Below are 16,440 nucleotides of genomic sequence, written 5' to 3'. Positions count from 1 at the left end.
CCTTTGCCCATCATTTTAGGTATTTATTAGTAAGGAACAGATTTTGATGACATCTGTTTCTATGAACTAGATCACTTTTTTTACAAGAAATATAGCTAAAGACTGTCAGTTGGGTTTCAGATATGAGATATAACCTGAGATATTTGTTATGAATTTCCTGGCTGTTTCAGATGATGAAACTGATTAAAGATTTTCTTGACTCTTTATAAGCATTCTTATCTGTTGTGTGGACTGACTTTTCCTGCCTGACATAATCAGTGACTTGGTATCTAAGATGCTATCTTTGCAAAAAAAAAAAAGAAAAGAAAAGAAAGTGCATTTATATAGTAATAATAATGGTGACAACATTTGGAGGGGGGGCAGAGGTTGGTGTTAATCAAAATGTTTTAATGAGCTTGGAGTATGTTAGAACAACTAATGGCTCTGAAATAACCTTTCTGCGTATTAATTGTTTACACACCTCACATTGTTTCACCTTCATAGGAGATGGGTTGGCTAGATAAACTAAATGGACTTCACATTTAATGGCTCATAAATTTAATGGTTCACAAATCTATGTGTGCCTTGTTGGAGTCAGGATTGGATGCATGTCTGACTCATTACTTATATGGTTGTTTACAATTATCCACCTACATGTTAGCCTTTGTATTTATAATATGTGGATCCTTTTGTCTTTAATAGTTGTTCCGAATTCCCACCCACTATAATAGAGAGAATTGCAGTGCAGAGATAAATTATGGATCAAATGTATAACTGCAACTATGAACTGGGCTGGAAGTGGAGGAGCTCTGGCCAAATCTTAGTTACACACACATAAGTAAGATATCAGTGATCATTTGCAAGTGGTGACAAGTCAAATCTCATATAGCAAAAGCTACAATTCTCTGTATTCACTAGCACCACATTTTCTTACTGTAAAACTGCATAAATGTCACCCTGGCATATCATAAGAGCTTGGGTGGAGGAAGTCAATTCAGCATCCAGTTGGGGCACAAAGTGGATGATGTTTTCATCCATTTACTATCAACAAGTGAAGTTGTGACAAAGATTTGCAGCTGTAGTCCTGTTTCTAATTGTCATAGCTTCACTTGCTGGAGGAAGAAGGATGGAAATTCCATCCTCCATGTGTCCTGACTGAAAGCTGAACAGACTTCCTTTACCTGATCCAGCTGCTGACTCTTAGGGTGGACTGGGGTGGCTTTTATATAGTTTTACTGTGCAAATATGTAGTCTCAGTGAATACAAAGCAATTATGCATCCGTAGCACAAGGTTACAAATTCATAATTGAAATATCGAAGGGTAGCCAATATTTGGAATACTCTTTAAGTGATGAGATGATTTTTTCTCCATTTTTTTACAAGACAAGATGACAAATAGCAGGGGTAAAGAATGTATATCTCTGCGCAGATCAATGGACTTCTGCTCTCGTTATCATTCACAATTAGTTACATGGGCTTGACATTTTTTTTGTGTGTCACGACCAACTTGAGAAACTTTCTCTGGTGTGAGAGAATTAGCCGTCTGCAAGGACATTGCCCAGGGGACGGCCGGATGTGGGAAGTTTCTCTCAGGTCAGCGCATGAGAAGTTGGAGCTGACAGACAGGAGCTCACCCTGATCCCTGGATTCGAACCACCGACCTTTCAGTCCACAGTCCTGGTGTCACAAGGGTTTAATCCATTGGCTTGACATAATGGGTATAGTGCCCACCCCTATGCTGAATAGCACTGAAACAGTCATTAAAACATTTACCAAATGGTAGGGCATCACTGTGCAAAACTTTGGTGATATTCATCCCACATAAAATGATGCTTTTCAATAAATACTGGAGTTCACATTTCTGATCAAGTGATACATTTATAGAAGCACAAAAGTCCTGACACTGTATACGTAACAGTAATGTTTGCTTCTGTTGATGACACACGCAGAAATCCATAGATGACACACAGAAATCAATAAGTGGGTATGTGTATAGCTAATTCAAAACAATAGCCATCACAACCAGCAAAACGCAATTCAAAGAAAGAATGCTATTTTCTCCTGAATTGGTTTATGTGCTGGAAAAATGTGAGATTCCTTTGACAATACCTTGAGTAAATATTCCTCATTCCTCCAGAGCCAATGAAGGATCATTGAGGTCCGGCTGGCATGGTAGTTTTGCAATATGAAGGTAAGTTTAAGTCAGTCCAGATGGTGCATTAAGCTGTTTGTGTAATCTTTGTGTGGATGTTGTGACTTTCCCCATGTCACAATCCTCAAAGAAAAAACCAAAAGAGAATGGCATGGAGAAATCAACTAGTCTTCTCAGTTAAACCACAATAAAAGAATAGATTCCCACATATTTCCCACTAACATGTGAAATACCTGAAAGTAACCAGAACATATAATCCAGCCTAGAGGACTTGCTTGTCAACAGCAATTATCACAACAGACCATTGGAAGAGGGTTCCCTCAGATGGCAAATCTGTGTCATTCTTTGCTGAGCTTTTCAGACCCCATCTACAATCCCTTCCACACAGCCCTATATCCCAGAATTTAAAGGTAGGAAGTCCCACATTATCTGAGTGTGGACTCAGATAACCCAGTTCAAAGCAGATATTGTGGGATTTTTTGTCTTGATATTCTTGGATATAGGGCTGTGTGGAAGGGCCCTAACACTGCCATATACTTCAGTTTATATGGTTAGTGTAGACTCATACCTAATGCAGTTCAATGCATTTAACGTACAGATGGAGCTTCAGGTTTTTTAAAACATCCAAACAATGTTTGTTTGGTTTTTTTTTTTACTATTTTGTTGACTATTTTATGGCTGCTTCAATTTTATTCCCAACATTCAAGTGAATTTCTTTTTTATTTTGTAGTGCATCAAAACAAATTATATTCTTTTTTCTTTTAAAAAAAATCTGGGATAGGGACTACATTTACAATGAAGAATTATAGCGGTTTGACGCTACTTTACCTGCCATGGCTCCATGCTATGAAATTCTGAGAGTTGTGATTTATTGATTTATTTAAAATATTTATACCCTGCCCTTCTCAACCCTGAAGAGGACTCAAGGCAGCTTTACGTATCGACAACTATTCAATGCCTTAAAACGACACACAATTAAAATAAACATTTAAATTAAAATTAATACACATTAAAAACATTTTAAAACATTAATGAGCTATTCACCCTTCTTTATCAGAAGGCTCTGGTGATACATCAAACTAGACATCCCAAGATTTCATAGGATGGAGCTATGGAGCTATGACAGTTAAAGTGGTGTCAAACTGCTATGCTCCTGCGTTGTGTATGGGATATGTCCAAGTTGACTTGAAGGCACATAACTACAGTTTATAAAATGTGGTTGTTTGCTAACAGTTTCCATGATCTTTCTGATGTGTGTTAAATAGTCTTATGTAAATAGTTTCAGGGACGATACTCTTTACGTCAGGGATCCTCAAGCTTTTTAAACAGAGGGCCAGGTCACAGTTCCTCAAACTGTTGAAGGGCCAGATTATAATTTGTTAAAAACATGAATGAATTCCTATGCACACTGTACATATCTTATTTCTAGTGCAAAAATACTTAATACAATAATTAAAATGAAGAACAATTTTAACAAATATAAACTTATTAGCATTTCAATGGGAAGTGTGGACCTGCTTTTGGCTGATGAGATTGTTGTTGTTGTGTGCTTTCAAGTCCTTTCAGACTTAGGTTGACCCTGAGCGAGGGCTGGGTAAATGACCTTGGAGGGCCGCATCCGACCCCCGGGCCTTAGTTTGAGGATCCCTGCTATACATAGTAAGATTGCTTACCATTAGATAACATGACACTGAATATAGATGTTCTCAGCAAAGTAACAGGTGAGACCTTGCCAAATCCCATACCTTGTGTGACTGTGGAGCAGAACAGACAAATCTGCATCTGTACGCTTGTCCATTGTGTCCTGTCTCATGCACAGAGAAGGAATTGTTGGAGGCTAAAGACAATGCCATTGTTGTTGCCCGTTTTTGGTCAAAAGATATTTAGCCACCTGCACACCTTCTATTTTTATCAGTTTTATAATAATGTATGCAATGCTTTTGATACGAAATAAATAAGCCTTCAAACTATTAGATGCTTATTCAATCCTAATTATGGTTAAATATCTGTTTGGACTCTTGACAGTTGGACAGCTATTGTGATGAAACAGAACGTCAGTTTGCTTTTTAAAAATTGCCCTCTTCCCACTCCCAAATCTCTTTTTTAAACTGTCTTGCGTAATGGTAGGAGTCTTCAAGGCATGAACATGTTATTATTTCATTTGACTCAATGGAATAAAGGTATCACATGTTAGTATGGATTTTGAAATTTTATCTTATAGCAGCACAGACATCTATGTTTTGTGTTGTGTTTTGAATAACATGGACATCTGATGGGTGGTTTTATTTTATTTATTTACTTTATTTTTGCCCAGGTTCCCATATAAACATATTCTCCATCAATTTGTAAAGGTAACAAAGCTCAGACATGGTGTTTGATCCTCTCCCATGTGCTGTTTCAGATTTTTCAAAAATATATCTAACTTGTCAGGCATCCATTGTGTTTGATAAAGTCACATATGCATTTTTCTTGCACCACGTAGTGCACAACAGGAAAAATAGTATGGGATGGCCTTTACACAACCTTTATGCTGGGTGATTAGCCTCAAAAAGCTTCTCCATGTGTTTTATTAAAGCTTTACATTATGTCATTTAAATATTGAAGCATTCCTTTAATTAAAAGGCTTTATAACTTCCTTCAAGCTTGCAAACCAATTACTGTCAACTTGTCCAGGGGGGAATTCATGTGGAAAATAATTAGTACTTGAAATGCAAGGAATACTTGAAAAAAAATACAAAACTCAAAATATAACAAAGCTTATGATATAAGAGAGAGTAAGGAGCTACCACAAAAGCGAAGCAGTGAAGTGCCTAACTCTGCTGGGAATAATACAGTTTTGAATGACAGCTCCCCAAATCTCTAACCAAAGTAGTCATGCTAGCTCAGCATTTCTCAACCTGGGAGCTGGCAACACTTGGGGGGTTGTGAGGGGGTGTCAGAGGGGTCACCAAAGACCATTAGAAAACTCAGTATTTTCTGTTGCTCATAAGTGTTCTGTGTGGGAAGTTTAGCCCAATTCTATCCTTGGTAGGGTTCAGAATGCTCTTTGATTGTAGGTGAACTCTAAATCCCAGCAACGACAACTCTCAAATGTTAAGGTCTATTTTCCCCAAACTCTACCAGTGTTCACATTTGGGAATATTGAGTATTTGTGCCAAGTTTGGTCTAAATCCATCATTGTTTGAGTCCACAGTGCACTCTGGATGTATTTTCATTCACTGGACCAAATTTGGCACAAATACCTGATACACCCTAATCTGAATACTGGTTTTGGAGGTGAACTACACCAAGCCCTTCCAGTATTTTCTGTTGGTCGTGGGAGTTCTGTGTGCCAAATTTGGTTCAGTTCCATTGTTGGTTAAGTTCAGAGTGCTCTTTGGTTGCATCCCAGCAACTACAACTCCCAAATGACAAAATCAACCCCCTCCCCCAACCCCACCAGTATTCAAATTAGGGTGTATCAGGTATTTGTGCCAAATCTGGTCCAGTGAATGAAAAAACACCCTGCACATCAAATATTTACATTATAATTCATAACAGATTCATAAATTTCAGTTATGAAGTAGCAATGAAATAATTTTATGGTTGGTGGCCACCACAACATGAGGAACTATATTAAGGGGTCGTGGCATTAGGAAGATTGGGAACCACTGTGCTAGCTGGTGGGTTCTGAGAATTGTAATCCATAAACAACTTCCCCAAACTCTGATGGAGAGAAAGTAATTATTAGGCCCAACAAACAAGAACTTCTCAAACGACTTTCACTATTCTCCATTTTTCTTATGATTTCCATTTTGATGGCCAAACTTATTGATCTATGCTTTACAAATAGTTGGTGTAGCTGGTGAGGCAGATTTTTGGTTCTGCCTTTTCTTTTTGTGTGTCCCCAGTTCCCATGATTCAGATCACCTTCCTATTAACTGTAGACTTCCCACTCCACTTTAAAAAAAATGGAAATAAAGGTGTCCAATTTTCTGAGGATTGTCAATTTACAGTGTAAAAATGCAGCCTTCTCCAACCAGACACTGTCTAGATATGCTCCCATAAGTCCCCATAATCCCCAGTCAATTAGAGTTTTCCAACCACTGGCCACACTTGCTGTTGATCATGATAATTGTCAGCTGATGCCCACGATCTAGAAGACTGGAAATGCTGAGGGACACATTTCCTGTAGCGTGATAGCTTACTTCGACGCATTGAAGAACTAGGCGTATGTGCTGCTATATGTTACTTTCAAATTATGTGCCACAATCATATCCAAACAAAAATGATGAAATGGGCCCATGCTTGACAGTAGAAAACCTATGATTCCCAGTTCATTGGGGTGGAGGACCCTTCACCCTGAAGATGTTTTGGTCCACAGTTCCCAGCTTCCCCGCCCAGTGGTAAGGAATAATTTTCATTGGTGTCATATGTCTTCAAGTTGACTCTGATGTATGGTAATTAATGGATTTTCTTGGCGAGATTTCTTCTGAGGAAGTTTGCTTTGAGGCTGGGAGACTGTGGCATAGATCACCCAGTGGGTGAATGAGGATTTGAATTTTGGTCTTCTGAGTCCTAGGGCAACACTCAAACTGGCATGCTGGCTCTTAATGGTCACTGTGGTTCGAAACATCTAGAACAGTGCTACTCAAAATGGTGATTGATGGTCCAGTGTCACATTTATGAGCCATTTGCCTCTGGTCAACTCTTCCTGCAATGTTTCAACATTTTTGTTTGTGTCTGGGCTGGAAATTGTGCGGCCAGATGTTGTTACATTGTCAATTCCAGTAGGCCAATGGTGAAGAAGGAGGGAGTTGCAGTTCAAAAATATCTGGAGTGCCACATGATTTTCATCTCTGGTTTATGCACAGATAAGAAGTGTATTATGCCCTCACTTTGCTCCATTGATTTGTTTTTCCAAGCCAGTTGTCAGCCTGTTTAAGGCAACACTGCTGCCTCCATGACATTGGCATTAGGAGCGTCATGCTGTTAGTGGCATCAGGTTTATCCAGATGGCCTCTGCTCTTGATTGCATCCAATTGCCATGTTTGTGCTCATTACATTTGAGATTTGGTACACTGTGGGAAAAATCAAAATCCTCTACTAAATCGAACTTAAAACGTGAGTTCAAACAAAATGTACTGAACTATATGGTGTAAGTATTATGACTTCAAAATGAAACATATTTGAAATAAAACGGTTCTTCTCGTAATGACCTGCATGTACATAAATATTAGTATTTATTCACTACCACAGATATGGGCAAAACCAGACCTGGGAGCCAATGCAGCTCCTTGGGCTCTTTTCTCAGGCCCTCCTCTCTCTCACCCTCCTATCCTTCCTTCTTTCTCTCTTTCCTTCCTCCTTCCCTCCCTCTTTCTTCCCTTCCTTCCCTTTCTATTTCTCTCACCTTCCTTCCCTTCCACTCTGTCATCCTTCCTTCCTTTTCTCTTTCTCCTTCCTTCCCTTTTGTCTTTCCTTCCTTCTCTTTCCTTTATCCTTCCTCCTTTCTTCCATCCTTTTCTTCCTTCGTCCTCTTTTTTCTTCCTCCTTCCCATTAATCATTTTTTCATTCTCTCTTTCCTTTCTTCCTGCTTTACTCCCTCTTTTCCTCTTCTTTCTGCTTCCATCCTTCCTTTCCACCCTTTCATCCTTCCTTCCCTCCTTTCCTTTTGTCTTTCCTTCCTTTCCTCTCTCTTTCTTCCCTTCTTCCCTCTCTCCCTCTTTCTCCTTCCATCCTTCCATCCTTTCTTTCAACCTTCTCCCCCTTTCTTTCTTTTTTCCTTCGTCCTTCCCTTTCATCCTTCCTTCCTTCCCATTTCTTTCCTTTCTTCCCTCTTTCCTCCCTCTTTCTCCTTCCATCCTCCCTTTCCACGCTTTCATTCTTACTTCCCTCCTTGAGGTAGGAGTTGAAGTCCAAAACACCTGGAGGGCTGAAGTTTGCCCATGCCTGTTCTAGAATAATTTGGTCTTCAGGGACAATAGGCCGATCAACAATCCTCTTGCCTAACTATGCTTAAGCAAATGTTGAACAATGTGACTAACTGGGATAACTCTTCTCCAAATGAAAGAACAGTCAAGTGTTCCACACAACACTCTTAGTAGGACTTTCATTCTAAGGCCTGGATCCTATTAGTGATCTTAACAAAGCTTAGATCCACTGAACCAGTGGGAACTACATTGTCAGGGGTGGGTAAAGGGCACCCTTTGGATCTTTTAACTCCAGTGAAACCTGCTGCCAATTCCCTAAGTCCAATTGTGTTTTTTTTTTTACAAAAATTGCAGAATTTTCAAGTATTTTCCACCCCCAAAATCATGCAGAAAACTCCCAAATTATAAATGCCCCCTTCCCTCCCTGTAAGAAATACCCCAATTCTTATTGTTATTCTCAAAAAGAGAAAGAAAGTGATATGATGTAACTTCTAGCTTAAGATAAAGGAATTTGAGAATGTGTGTGTGCGTGTGTGAGTGTGTGTGGCAGGTTGCAGTCAATAGGAAGAAGTTGGTGAGGAATTGTCCTGAGGCTCCATGCAGCCTGAGTGTTATGTGTAATCTGCCATTCTATAATAAATTCAATAGGTTCAAATGCAATTAATGCCTAACGGTGGAAGAGGAATTAATGGATATCCTGCTCAGAATTCAGTAAGGTAGTCAACCTCGTTTCCATTAAAAAAAATACTACCAATGAAAATAGTCTGAAAGGGTTTACATGTTCTAAACTCCTCTATAAATTATTGGAGATGAACGCGAGTATTGTGCTTACTTCAAATGGGCCATGAGATGTCATGTCTGTAAGCTGGCCAATTGTTTGTACATATTTACTAATCAATTGGTGTTGAATGTTACATGATATAAAAGCTGAGATTTCTCAGGCCAAGACCTGAAAGTCTTTGATCACCAAACCTGAATATTTTATTTTCAATGGGATTCAATGTTGGTTCCCACAAAATTATTATTTCGGGCTAAACATATGCAAATTACATGATACTGTTTTCTTACTAACATGCTGCTACTGTCTTATGAGGGCAACCAACCTTGTCTGCACAGAGCAAGCAGTAGTGCATGGAAAGGTCCTCTTTTTGAATTGTAACTCCCAAAATTCTCTATAAGGGCTAAAAGATTATGGAGTTTGAGATCAAAAAGGAGCCTTAGGAGAGGGCCTATTGTTTTCAGTGGGAAAGTGCTGCTGTTGAACATGATCTTGGTGCCCATTATATTACCAATGAGCTAATCCATAATAAAGGGTTTTATTTGCTGCTATGAACATATTATCAATTTCTCACACACAGTTGGATTGTCTCTTAGCATCTGCTTATGGTTAAGTGTTAGTGATCCTTTCAATGTCTTCAAAGTTAGAGAATAACACCTGGTCAAAAGCTTTTCTCAACTTTATGGAAGTGATATCTACAGCTACAGAGAACACTGCAGACCAGCAGTTCATAAAGATACTCAGTTGCACCATCATAATTATGCTGTTACACAAAACCCTGTCTGGTCCATCCAGTACTTAACATTTGCAATCCACAAAAACACTTTTGAGTACTTTCACCAGAAATGCCAAAATCACAGTTTGGCTTTTACACACGTTGCCACTCTGCTATCACAGTCACGCACAGCATAATCATCTACAAAGAAGAATATTAGCATGTCCAAGTTCCCCAGCTGTTGTTTTCTTTAATCTAGGAGAGAAGCCACATCCAGAGGAGAGGAGCTTGAATGCTTTTACTCTTGTGGATGATGATTTGTCTATTCATCCCATTTGGAGTCACATAGCCACCTATATGCTCTAATGAAATACCTGGGAAAATAAGCAGCTCTATACATATTTAGTACTGTTTCTTGTAATGAACTAGGTAGTTAACAATAGTCACCAGTGCAAAACTGTTGCAGTGAAAAGTGTGATCTGAGAAAATAGGCTAAATTTGCTCTATCACTGGTCCCTTAATATCATTCTGTCACACTCATGCTAAGTCATGGTGTAATTCCCCTGAATTACGATATCCTCCTCTAGTCCCCTGGTGGCACAGTGGGTTAAACCGCTGAGCTGCTGAACTTGCTGACCGAAAGGTTGGTGGTTCGAATCCAGAGAGCAGGGTGAGCTCCTGTTGTTAGGCTCCGTTGCTGCCAATCTAGCAATTTGAAAACATTCAAATGTAAGTAGATCAATAGGTACCGCTACAGTGGGAAGGTAACTGTGCTCCATGCAGTCATGCCAGCCACATGGCCTTGGATGTGTCTACGGACAACGCCGGCTCTTCGGCTTTGAAATGGAGATGAGCACCACCCCCTCAGAGTCGGACATGACTAGACTTAATGTCAAGGAGAAACCTTTACCTTTACTTACTATGTCCTCAACCACCTTTAATATAAATGCCTACATCTTCATAAGCATTTCTAACTGGCCAATCAGTTAAACCGAAACATAATGTGGCTCTGCTAAATTTATCATGGAGCAGCAATTTTCCAGAGCTTGGAAACTACTTTTGTGCTGACACAACCAGAATCCCAAGTTGGCCGAGGGATTGTGTGTGGTATTATATAAATATAGTCAAAGGCTTTCATGGTCAGAATCACTGGGTTGTTGTAGGTTTTTCGGGTTGTATGGCCATGTTCTAGAAGTATTCTCCTGATGTTTCACCTGCATCTGTGGCAAGCATCCTCACACACAATCCCTCGGCCAACTTGGGATTCTGGGAGTTGTCACACAAAAGTAGCTTTTTCAACCTCTGAGGATGCTTGCCACAGATGTAGGTGAAACCAGGAGAGAATGCCTCTAGAACATGGCCATACACCCCGAAAAACCCACACACACCCCCTCTATCTATCTATCTATCTATCTATCTATCTATCTATCTATCTATCTTCCAAGCTCTGAAATGTATTCATTGACTGTTGTCCAGAAGAGAAAAAAAGGGGAGGAGGGATATCTTCAAAGGAAATCCACATTTTAAATAAAACTATTAAATAAAATAAAGTGCATACAGTTGATAGTCCATGGCTTATCACATGCCCATGATAAAAAAAAGAGAGTGGTGAGAAAGAAATCAAAGTTGGGTATGAGAAATAAAAGAGTATGTGTTTTCCTTCCTTTTTTCAACAGGGAAGCTCTTTGCCTGTCATTTTTCCTGTCCTTTGGCACAAAGATGTGTCTGGGGGGAGTGATGCCAAAACTGAATAGGCAATTTCAAGACAAAACTGGCTCCGAAACAGGCAAATGCCTGCAGTGGGTGGTGTATTAAATGAGAGCTGGAAGGTAGAGGCCGAGCTGGCTGCAGACACAGTGGCAGAGGGGAGATTGTGCTCATCTTCTTTTGTAAGCAGCTCTGCTTGGTTAGCATGTTGTCCTGGAAAACAAACAAAAACAACATCAGAACTGTCCACCTGCAAGGACTGCTGAGCAGTAAATTAAGGTGGCAGCTGGGTTCTAATGGTGAGCTTTTTACCCAGCCAGGATACCGTCCATAGTAATTCAGCCCAGATGCTTTTCATCTAGATGCGATGAACACACTGCAAATGCCCAGACAGAAATGAAAGCCTCTCCCACCTCCTCCAACAATCATTTTCCTTAGCAGTAGCTGACAGAAATAAGTCAGTCATCAAAGGCTTGGTTTACGTTCTTGCTGTGATCCTATCTATAGCAACTGAATACCTCTGGGAGCTCCTGCAGTCTAGTGACACACACACAGAATGGTGACATTGAGTCTGGGAGTGCATCTCGCCACTGACTCACTAAGTGACCTTGGACACTTTACTCCCCAGGCCCTTCTTTTGTAGTCTCCATGCAGTTCTACTCATGGGCTTTATGCTCATGCTGAGTGAACAATACTCATTGCTCTACCTGTCAAAAGTGGGTATCTTGTAATACAGTTCTTTTCTGTGACCCTGCAGGCTGGAAGATTCTGAGAGATATAGTTCAAAAAAAGCAACCCTTCCAAACTGCTGTGACACACCCCATTTCCCCCCACCATGATTTCACTTAAGACCAACACACTTTTTTCACTCGTGGACGAGGACCACAAATGACTCTGGGTCTTATTCCTCCACTGCTGTCATTTCCCAATGCTCAGTGCCAACTCACCATCAAATGCCTTTGCAGTAACCTTGTTACCTAATCAGCCCTTCCTGAATGATCTGTTTTATCTTTGGCAGCAAGCTTCGCTGCTTTGGCTGAAACAAAAGTTCTACTCAGACTGAAGTGGCATGTAAATAAAAAAGACTAAAACACCTTTCTATGCCTTGCTACATTATTTTCCTTGTGTTTTACATTTATTTCAAGTATGCAGGTGATGGACTGCATCTGGGGGGTCAAACAGTTAAGCTTAATCACTACATAAATTTGAATCTGGGGAGTGGGGTGAGCACCTGGATGTCAGCTCCAGCTTCTCATGCGGGGACATGGGAGGAGCCTCTCATGGAATGATAAAACATTTGGGCATACCCTAGGCAATATCCTTGCAGACAGCCAATTCTCTCACACCAGAAGTGACTTGCAGTTTCTCAAGTCGCTCCTGACACACACAAAACCTCACATAAATGACATTTTAAAAAGTCAATAACGTGTAGAAGATTACTGTAGATTAAGATACAGAGGAGGGGGAAGATTTAGGACTTTACCTGCCCTCCCATGATTTAGGTTTGGATTGCATTGTAGAAAAGCCCCCCCCCCCGCCCCCCCATGGTGTGAATAGGACATTTTGTTCCAATGTTAATAAGGGGCATGGAGTGCCTGATCTAGACAGGGCTCCCAATGAGAAGTAAAGGGTTAAATCTCCTTCATCCTCGCAGGTTCTCAAACTGGATGGTTTGCCTCCTCCCCCCCCCACCCCCCCCCCCACCTCCCTTAGCATCTTCCATTTACTTGCCACCTATGTGTTTAATGCCCAGCGATTGAAATAATGAGCAAAGCAGTCACCTGTATATAGGGCAACACAGAAACTACAAAGAGGGCATCTGTGTCATCATGCCATCTGCCTTTCTTTCTAGCTACGTGTGTCTCTCAATCTGTCTCTCTCAAAAGAAGAAGCAGAAAAGATATTTGTTTTGTCCCTTAAGGGACCCATGGATGATCAAAGCCATCTTAGGGAGAAAGGCTCGGATAAAGTGTAGAATGTCCCCAGAGCTGGCTTTACTCAAACACAGAACTCATAGATAAGAAGCCTATTTCTGTAGCATTGCTTCTCACTCTTCTGTAACCAGAATGAGCATATTGCTAATTACCTATTTTAATTATTTAACATATTTCTACCCCACTATTTTATGAATGGCATCACGAGGTAGCTTACTGAACAACACTAAGCAATGCCCTATATCATGTGCTTCAAAAAGGAATTAACTGCATTAATTCTACACCATAGAATTAATGCAGTTCAATACTACTTGAACTGCCATGGCTCAATTATATGGAATCACTGAGATGTCATTTTACAAGGTCTTTAGACTTCTCTGCCAAAGAACGCAGGTGCCTCACCAAACTACAAATTCCAGGATGCAATCTATAGTATTGAGCCATAATCATTACATTGTGTCAAACTGCATTATAATTATATGGTGCAGAGTCAGCTTAAGTCATCCCTTGTTCCCAAGGCCTTTTTGCCTTGAAGTAAAATTGGAGAAAGTATCCTCTCTGGGTCTTGCATCTAGCAATCAGAAGGTTGCTAGATGCAAGGCTATTCCAGCTCTTTCTCTCAAAGAGATTTTTCACAGCAACCAAAATAAATGAATAAATAAATGAAAATAGAAAAAAACTGTGTTGGGGTGGGCAAGAAAGCAGGGTTAAGAATAGAAGAGAATGATATCTGATTATCTACTTTGAAAATGCAGTGAAAGTGGCAGTGGTTTGATTAAACCCTTGCCTGAAACCAGAGAAAGACAGAGAATAATAATTTCTTTTCTGGAGGCGGCAATGGCTTTTCAGAAGTGCTGAATTAGCATTTTGGAAACCTATGTTTAAAATGCATGAGTTTGCATCTTGCTGATAAATTTTTAGTGCCCACGAATCACAAAGATAGACTGGTTGGTGTGTGTGTGTGTGTGAGAGAGAGAGAGATGAAGAAAAAGTAGAAATACTCACAAGGAGCATGCATATAAAACTTCTATTATCTTAGAATCTGAATATATATTATAAGATGGCTTTGACTGCTGTACCATAAATCAGGGGTTCTCAGAATTTTTCAGTGACATAGCCCTTTTTGAAGCAAAAGTTTCTCATGGAGCCCCAAGAAATGTTTATATATTATATTATAAAAGTAAAGGTAAAGGTTTCTCCTGACATTAAGTCTAGTTGTGTCTGACTTTGGGAGTGATGCTCATGTCAATTTCTAAGCTGAAGAGCTGGCGGCGTCTGTAGACACCTCTAAGGTCATATGACGAACATGACTGCAAGGAGCACCATTACTTTCCTGCCAAAGCAGTACCTATTGATCTACTCACATTTCCATGTTTTTGAAGTGCTAGGTTGGTAGAAGCTGGGCCTAACAGTGGGAGCTCATCCCACTCCCTGGATTCGAACCGCCAACCTTTCGATCAGCAAGTTCAGCAGTTTAACCTGCTGAGCCAGCAGGGGAGGGGGACATATTATATTATGTATAATGTATATATATCAGGCATGGGCCTGGCCAGAAAGAAAGAAAGAAATATTAATACAATATTTAAAATGAAGAACAATTTAAATCAATTTAAACTTAACAGTATTACAGTGGAAGACCCCCACGGTCACCCAGTCCAATTCCCTTCTGCCATGCAGGAAAAACATAATAATAGTGATGATGATGATGATGATGATGATGATGATAACTGAAAAAGTTACAGAAAATGAACACGTCAAACTACTCTGGGACTTCTGAATTCAGACTGACAGAGTTTTGGAGCACAATACTCCTGGCCTCCCAATTGTGTTAAAAAACAGAGTGTGGATCGTCGATGTTGCAATCCCAGGTGACAGCAGGATTGAAGAGAAACAACTGGAAAAGCTGACAATATGAGGATTTAAAGATCAAACTGCAAAGACTCTAGCACAAACCAGTAAAGGTAGTCCCTGTGATGATCGGCACACTGGGTGCAGTGCCTAAAGACCTTGGCCTGCACAATCGGCGCTGACAAGATTACCATCTGCCAGCTGCAAAAGGCCACCCTACTGGGATATGCACACATTATTTGCCGATATATCACACAGTCCTAGACACTTGAGAAGTGACTGATGTGTGATCCAATACAACAGCCAACAGAATGATCTTGTTTGCTGTGGACTCATCTTGTTGAGTTTCAAATAATAATAATAATAATAATAATAATAATAATAATAATAATAGCAGAAACCACATAAGTCATCCAGTCCGACCCCCTTCTGACACACACAATCAAAGCACCCCCTGAGTGATGGAAGGGAAATAGGGTTTTACTTTACTTTACTTTACTTTACTTAGGCGATCCCTCATTGTCCAAGTAGGCTAGTCTTCCAAGATCGGTGTACTGGCAATAGGTGACCGTGGAGCCCTATTCTTGATCTGCATCTTCTCCCACAGTGAGGACATTGGTTTCCAGGTGGAAGGCGGTCCCAGTCGGGATTGGCTTGATGCGCCTTCCTTATTTATTTATTTATTTATTTATTGCATTTGTTAACCGCCGCTCTCAGCCCTAGGGCGACTCGCGGCGGTGTACAACATATAAAAACACATTTTACAATAAACTACAATGACAAAAACAACATATCACTAATACACTATCATCTAATTACACTAAAATAATCCGCTTTGTCTTATCATAGAATCATAACCAGTCTCGTAGTCTATATTCCGTTCCAGTTGTCATTTCCAGTTACTGTAGCATTTAGTTAAATGCCTTCTCGAATAGCCATGTCTTCAGGCTCTTCTGGAAGGACATAAGGGAGGGCGCCTGTCTGATGTCAACAGGGAGGGTGTTCCACAGCCGGGGGGCCACCACTGAGAAGGCCCTATCCCTCGTCCCCGCCAAGCGTGCCTGTGAGGCAGGCGGGATTGAGAGAAGGGCCTCCCCAGACGATCTCAAGGTCCTCGTGGGCTCATAGGCCGAGATGCGGTCCGAGAGGTATTTTGGGCCGGAACCGTTTAGGGCTTTGTAGGATAGCACCAGCACCTTAAATTGGGCCCGGTAGCAGATCGGCAGCCAGTGGAGCTGGAACAACAAGGGCGTTGTATGCTCCCTGCGTCCTGCTCCTGTTAGTAACATGGCTGCCGCGCGCTGGACTAGCTGAAGCTTCCGGGCCGTCTTCAAGGGCAGCCCCACGTAGAGAGCGTTGCAGTAGTCAAGGCGGGATGTGACCAGAGCGTGTACCACCGTGGCCAAGTCAGACT

At 40.7% G+C, this 16,440-nt stretch overlaps 1 protein-coding gene across 2 annotated transcripts in view; it reads right to left on the bottom strand.

The window, feature by feature from the left end:
- Positions 1 to 9,341: 9,341 nt before the first annotated feature.
- The window catches only part of CCDC9B (coiled-coil domain containing 9B), an 80,379-nt gene continuing 73,280 nt past the window's right edge, over positions 9,342 to 16,440 (bottom strand). For both annotated transcript variants that reach the window (XM_060760313.2, XM_060760319.2), the window contains one exon: positions 9,342 to 11,457. The gene's annotated coding sequence lies outside the window, so the exon portion shown is untranslated. The remainder of the gene's footprint in view (positions 11,458 to 16,440) is intronic.

Source organism: Anolis sagrei, chromosome 1 (genome assembly GCF_037176765.1).
Source record: "Anolis sagrei isolate rAnoSag1 chromosome 1, rAnoSag1.mat, whole genome shotgun sequence".
In the NCBI taxonomy this organism is placed as follows: domain Eukaryota; kingdom Metazoa; phylum Chordata; class Lepidosauria; order Squamata; family Dactyloidae; genus Anolis; species Anolis sagrei.
The sequence above is the reverse complement of the archived record's forward strand: the minus strand, read 5'-3'. Positions and strand labels throughout refer to the sequence as shown.